The sequence below is a fragment of the Diadema antillarum genome, unplaced genomic scaffold (genome assembly GCF_040938485.1).
Source record: "Diadema antillarum isolate AM-2024a unplaced genomic scaffold, OU_Dant_1.0 seq00000768_RagTag, whole genome shotgun sequence".
Classification (NCBI taxonomy): domain Eukaryota; kingdom Metazoa; phylum Echinodermata; class Echinoidea; order Diadematoida; family Diadematidae; genus Diadema; species Diadema antillarum.
The window spans coordinates 2412051-2419256 of NW_027271658.1; positions in this window are offsets into that span (position 1 = coordinate 2412051).

Below are 7206 nucleotides of genomic sequence, written 5' to 3' on the forward strand. Positions count from 1 at the left end.
CTTCAAATCCCCTGAATAGCCTTTTTGTGCGTGTGTGTGTGTGTGGGGGGGGGGGGGTTAATTTTCTTTTCTGTAACCAGTGGGGGTGTTTCATAAAGCTGTTCGTAAAGTTACGAATGAATTACGAGCGACTGGTTCTTGTGCTGAATTATGGAAATTCTGATAAGTATAGCACATCAGATCTGATCACCAGTCGCTCGTAAGTTGTTCGTAACTTTACGAACAGCTTTATGAAACACCCCCAGTATTATTAAAGTAAATCAAATCAATGTTATGAATAAGTAGTGGGGGCTATATTTTTACCTTTTTTTATGTGGTGACAGGTTTAGAGGTGTCAACCATAATGGGCATCATTACACCCACTGCCATGGCCAGCTGCACCCGGGCCATCGTCTGTGGCAAGCTCAGCAACGGCTGAATGGCCGAGGTCTATAAGTCTTAACTCCCTTCCTAACTGTGTAAAATATACAGCAAACTGATGTTAAATTGGCATGTAATATGATGTTGTCTTACTTTGTTATTTTATGTTATGAAGACTTTTGTGCTATGGGAATATTTGAATATGCCTTATGTATATGCAGGCCTACATAAAAGGTGTGTATTTTCATCTCAGTTCAAATTCGCAACATTTCTGTTTTTTTCAACATGACTTTGCTCAGGCTATTCCACATCTATTCTTTTTTTTTAGCTCTAACTTAGTGATGTCTGCATGCTGTCTCCTAATTCCCCGTCTGCTTGGAGAGGACATGCTGTATGTCTGTGACAAAGTAAGTGCTGCATTTTTTTTAATGGGAGACGGGAATTCCATGTGCTTTGTGACTAGAAATTATAAGAGGAATATTTCTTTGCAACATTATTACGTTTTACTTATATGATAAATAGCTCAAATAAATCTATCCGACCGGATCTGTTTAGAAACCAATATCAAAACTTAAAGGGATGGTATAGTATTGGTGGAGGTGAGGATTGGGCTTTAACCCTTTGTGATATACAAAGAAACTACTTATGAATTAATAATAGAGAGTATGCCATTCTAAGAGGAATTCTAAAGATTATTTGATGAAAATTAGTTTTGAAATGGCTGAGGCATCCAAAATCAAAGTTAAATGCAGCGACCGTAATAAAAAGTGGGTCCCACATTTTATTATTATTGCTCTGTTTTGGATATCGCAGCTATTTCAAAACCATTCCTCATTATCTCAGCAAAAGATGTTATAGAAACCTGACGTAGATCTCAACAAAAACTACACAATCAATTTAACTTTCCATTTTCTGCTCAATGGTCATAGTTACAACCTGTTAGTTATGTAAGCAACAAAACTGCGTAGTGTAACAGTCATTTATTCATGCCAAAATCTCTTTCAGAACATGGCAGGACTAAATCCCCCAATCTTCACTATGTGAGAAATGCTGCGCACTAGTGACATCACTATTTGGCTGGACGGTTGTGAAATCTGCCCGAATTCCTGTATACAATTGTGTCTTCCTTCGCTACAATGTTTGCGGCCTTCTATGCTCTGTGGCTTTGAGTATTCCAGGCAAGGCAGAAACACTCGATGCTTCATTCTTCAGCAGTACATATAGCAAGCCTTGATTTGAACAGGCAACTATCACACACACAAAAAAAAAACCTACTGCATTTCATTAACAATATTGTTCAATAATTGTCTTGATATAGTTTACCAGGATGAAGTTTTCATGGTGTATACTTTTTTCATGACTTCGCAAGGAATTGTCGCCAGAGAAATGATGTTGTTCAGGTTGTCCATCCGTCCGTACATCAGTCTGTAATCGATTATGGCAACATTGTATCATGAAGGGAAATGAAACGAAAATATACAAGTGGACAAGTTAATGCAGGGAGATTACTTTAGCAGTTGAACACATCATGACAAATTGAGGAATATCGGAAAATTTGTTGAAGAGCTATATACATATATTTAGAGTTTCAGTGCCGCCATTACTAGATGAGAAAGCTACATCTTTGACGTCAACCATGGAAAATGATATAAAGAAATGTAAATTAAAATAGGCAAAGTGTCACTTTTCTAGCATTACAAAAGGAGCACTTGACTTACGTCTTCCAGAAGGGGGGGGGGGGGGTAATATTACCCTTAACATTATGGCAACGACAAATAAGTTGATGCAATTTGTACTTTTAATTAAGAATCAGATTTTATGGAATTCCCTTGATATTTTCTTCATATGCGTTTCCATATACATACGTGAAAGTGACACTGAAACTTAAAAAATGCATAACTTGCACTGGATCATACGATTTTCCATGTGCACTTATGTGTTCTTATGATATTGCTCCAATCCACGTGTACATTTGGGTTTCATTCCCCTTTAAGCATTACGTACTGTTTGAGGTATCAAAATGAAACTTTGCATATGTATGTACGATTGGACGAAGTTACTTCTACCACCTTGTTGGTGCCAGCGTTCAAGATCAAAAATTGTAGGTCGTTGTCAAATTCTACAATGTCATTTCGTGCTCTATCTTTGTATCTCACCTGGTAAGTACTGTCGACACAGTATTGTGGCGTTCTTTCAATAACTTCCCACACTTTTGAGCTATATGACCATCAAATTCACTCCTCAGATCATCTAAAGATGGCTGTCAAGTGTTAATATTGGTGAAGTCCGACTACGTCCACAGTCAAAAAGTCAATTAGCTTACATTTGAAAATCAGTGTAATCACAAATTCGATGTGTGGGCAAGACATCACTTCGCTTTTACCTTGTTAGATGGTGAATATTTGTGAAGCTTCCGTTTCTAATTCATACAGCATCAGCATACATGTCTGAGAATAGTGGTAAAGAAGGTTAGAGACTTTGCAAACAACGTGCAAAATTCGCAAAATTTCATTTTGTGCCTTATTTGTTGAACAAACGTCGTAGGAGGACTACAACCTGCTAGGCAATATGGCGAAACAATAACTCTCTTATTAGCGTTATAGAATAAATGACAATGATGTAGTTCTGAAGCATACGTTTCATTAGATACTTTTGCAATGACTCCATGTATACTTTTGATTGAACTAAATATATAATTATCAATAACTTGTACTTGAATGACGACAGAATGGTTCGGTGAGGAAAGTTTTCTGTCATGTCATTAAGGAAGAATTGAACATGTCAATATTATGCTATTTGTTCCATCGTTACTTCTGAAGTGGTTAAATGTATTTTCCTAAAGCATTTTTCCTTTTATATATACCTACGTTGCATCCAGATGCCTATTCGTTGAAAAATGTGGGCAATATATTCAAAGGTCAAAGGTCAAAGATCATAGGTTAATATGCCTAGGGTATACAACATTTCACTAGTTGTTGTTTTTTTTTTAGGGGGACACGATTCAAAGTGTCCTGAGACCTTGTATAATAACATGTATTTAGTTTTGTAGTCACGACACTTGCTATGTATGATGCCAAACTGTTCCCGCTCATACAAATGCAGCCGTTTCAAGGAAATATGATATTATTACATACTCCATGATTTGGTGATGCTTAAGTGGTTCATAAGATTTCATTGATACTGTGTATAGAACAGAAAGTGGATTTGACAATGGTATATGATATCCGCAATTTACTCTTTGACGGGGTCAATCATCCGATTAATATGGATAAGCACGGCAGTCCCCTATTCGGAAACTACAAGTTAGATGAGCTGCATTCATTTTGCACGTGACCATGGCGTTATAGCCAAAGGTGATCTGCAAATCCCTGTGTGCCTACACAGGATGGGAAAACGTTACAACTTTCTGTGTAGAGAACAACGAAACAGAAACTGGTGCATGCATTATTCTCAGTCACTTTGTTAGTCATAATGATGGTTTACTCATTGCAGTTCCGGAAACTCAGCTCGAGAGACTCGAATTGATCCCAAATCAGTCGGAATGCGTGTATCACCCAAAAAGAACACATAACTGCAATCCTGCATAGTCTCCATTGGTAGCCCATAAGGGCTGGTATCAAGTTCGATTTTCATATTATATACCTAGCTGATATTTCACTGCGCCCACACGCCCCTTGGTACACGGACAGTGTGAAGGAATCTAAGAGATTGCGAAGGCGTGCTGAGCGTCGTATGATGAAGTCTGATCTTGAGATTCACCAACAAATTTACAAAGCATGCTGCAGAGAGTATCAACAGGCACTCAACACGGCAAAGACAACTTACATAACAGCAGAGATAGCAAAAAGTGATACCAAACAACTTTTCAAGCTTGTCCAAGAGCTTTCCACACCAAGGGGCGAGGCATTGCTTCCTGATCACGACTCTGACGAACAGCTGGCTGCAGATTTTGGACACTTCTTCCAAGGGAAGACAACGAAAATCATTGCTGGTCTCAACCATTGTGATCCAGTTGCAAACCTGCAAGACGAGGGAGATACATGTGCCAGTGAGTTCTCGTTCTTTGAGCCAGTGTCCCAGAATGACGTTCGCAGTGTCATAGTGGGACGTGCAACTAAGACGAGTAGCCTCGATCCAATTCCAGCGTGGCTCCTTAAGTCTTGTCTAGATGAGCTTCTTCCTTCGATCACTAATATTGTCAATCTGGCGTTGTCTTCTGGCACGTTTCCGGAATCATTCAAGGTAGCCCATGTGGTTCCTGTACTGAAGAAACCTCACCTGGATCGAAATGTACTTTCAAACTACAGGCCGATTGCCAACATTACTTTTCTTGGTAAGGTTCTCGAGAAGATAATGTCGGAACAGCTCTGCGCTTACCTCGAGAAGAACCGTCTATTTCCTGAGATGCAGTCAGCTTATCGTAAGTTTCATTCAACCGAGACCGCACTAGTCAAAGTCTACAATGACCTCCTCCTGGCCTTGGACAAAGGGGATGAAGCTGTCGTTGTACTCCTAGATTTCTCGTCGGCGTTCGACACGATCGATCACAAGGTTGCCCTCAAGAGACTTAAACGGACATACGGCATCAATGAGCTGGCATTGCAGATGTTGAAGACGTATCTCGTGGGATGGACGCAAATTGTAAAAGTGAATGGTTCCTACTCTTCCCCGTTCTCTGTACAGGCCGGTGTCCCCCAGGGCTCGGTCATGGGACCGTTGGAATTTATCCTGTACACTGATCCTCTCGCTGAGGTCATCAGACCCCATGAAGGGGTCAACCACGTCATGTATGCGGACGACACGCAGCTATATGTAGTCCTTCAGCATAGTAAGCATAAGGAAAGTCTGGAGAGATTGTCTGAGTGTGTTACCGAGGTCAAATTGTGGTCAAGTCGGAACCAACTCAAACTCAACGAGACTAAGACTGAAATCCTGCACGTCACATCTCAGTTTCGCCAATCAACGCCCTTTCCCAACAACTGTATTGGAGATGCTATCTCCCCATCAGCATCAGTTCGAGATCTCGGGGTTGTCGTAGACCACAAGCTCAATCTACAGAGGCATATAAACAACACATGCCGCTCAGCCGCGTTCGGCATATGCAAAATTGGGAAACTTAGACGCTTCTTGGATCAATCCAACACGGAACGTCTTGTCCATGCCTTTGTCACCACGCACCTCGACTATTGTAATTCTCTGTATGTTAACCTTCCCTATGCCCATATTGCCCCCCTGCAAAGAATCCAGAACACAGCAGCTCGTCTCGTCTCTCGCACCAAGAAATCCGACCACATCACTCCCATCCTTCGCTCCCTTCACTGGCTCCCCATGTTTCAAAGAATACAATACAAAATACTCACCCTTACCTACAAAGCCAAGCACGGTTTAGCCCCTGGATACATCTCTCAACTATTAGTTCCCAAGAATTCATCCCGTGTCCTGCGATCATCTCGCTCAATCCATCTCCAACTTAGCCCTGGACCAATACCACGTACCCGCTATGGCAGTCGTGCTTTCGCCGTCGCTGCGCCCCAACTATGGAACAAGCTCCCCCTGCACATCAGGTCTTCACCCTCGCTAGATACGTTTAAGACCCTCCTGAAGACACATTTAATGAAGTCAATATAAGTTGAAGTTACTATGATGTCATGTTTTTCTACATGCGTATGTTATGTTTTCTTCTTTTTTGTGTGTGTCTATTAAGTATGCAAATTTTAGTATTTGATTATTGCTAAAGTATATTATGTAATGTAGATTATTGCAGAGTTTTGTAGTTATGTTGAATATAATATTACGTTTTGGTATAATTATGATATATGTAAGGCGCTTAGAAACTGTGTATTAAGCGCGATATAAATGTTAATTATTATTATTATTATACCTTGTAATTAAATGTTTTCATCGAAATGCCCGTATACGGTATGCGTATGTCAGTTAACTATCTAAACCATAATGAATTGTAGTCGTAATCTACGTGCCAAGAATATCATGTTTTAAATAAATGTGAACTCCAAGACATGTCGTGATAAGGACTTTAGGACAATTGGCATATAAAACAAACTCCTAATTATAAGACATGTATGCTGAAAACATATCTTTTTGATGATTCATGATGTCGTCACTGTTACATGAATATTGTGAGCATGGAAATATGTAGGCCTATTCGTTTAAATGCATACAAACAACTTGTTAACTCCTCTTACATCTTTTGTTGTTCTTTTAGATATGGTGCATACTTTAGAAATGTAAATAGCATGCTCTTGTTTTTGAGGCTTTGTTTACTGGTAAGTATCTTATTCTTATAGATTATGTGAATAAGTACGCATTCAAGAACGATTTGAATAAAACGTATCCAGACAACTGCATACCATATTTTTACCTCTTCCTTCATGCAGATAAATACTCTTGCCTAGAGGGTTTGTTTGATAGATAGTGATGGTGCTCACCTTATTGGAAAGGTAATTGGGTAAATATTTGGTTTCAGTATATCATTCAAACACAACTAAGTTAACTTCTACATTAACATTTTCAAAGCTCACAAATTCCACACACAAACACACATTTCATGATTCACAGGATCCAAATTACACCAATCCTATTTACTTTGCAGAGTGCAACAACAACATAAGTTTGATATAGTGAGCAAATAGGCTTACATCAGTTCACACTACTCAAGGTTTAAAGTAGTTAAAGTAACTAAATTGTACCCGGTTATGTGATGCTAAATATATATACCTTACAGGTATAATGTTGCAAATATGTGGTGCTTATTTGATCCATGACTGCTGGAAAATTGCTTCTTTTAAGGAGCCAATTAGTGTCACTGCCTGTTCCTTTAGAGACGCA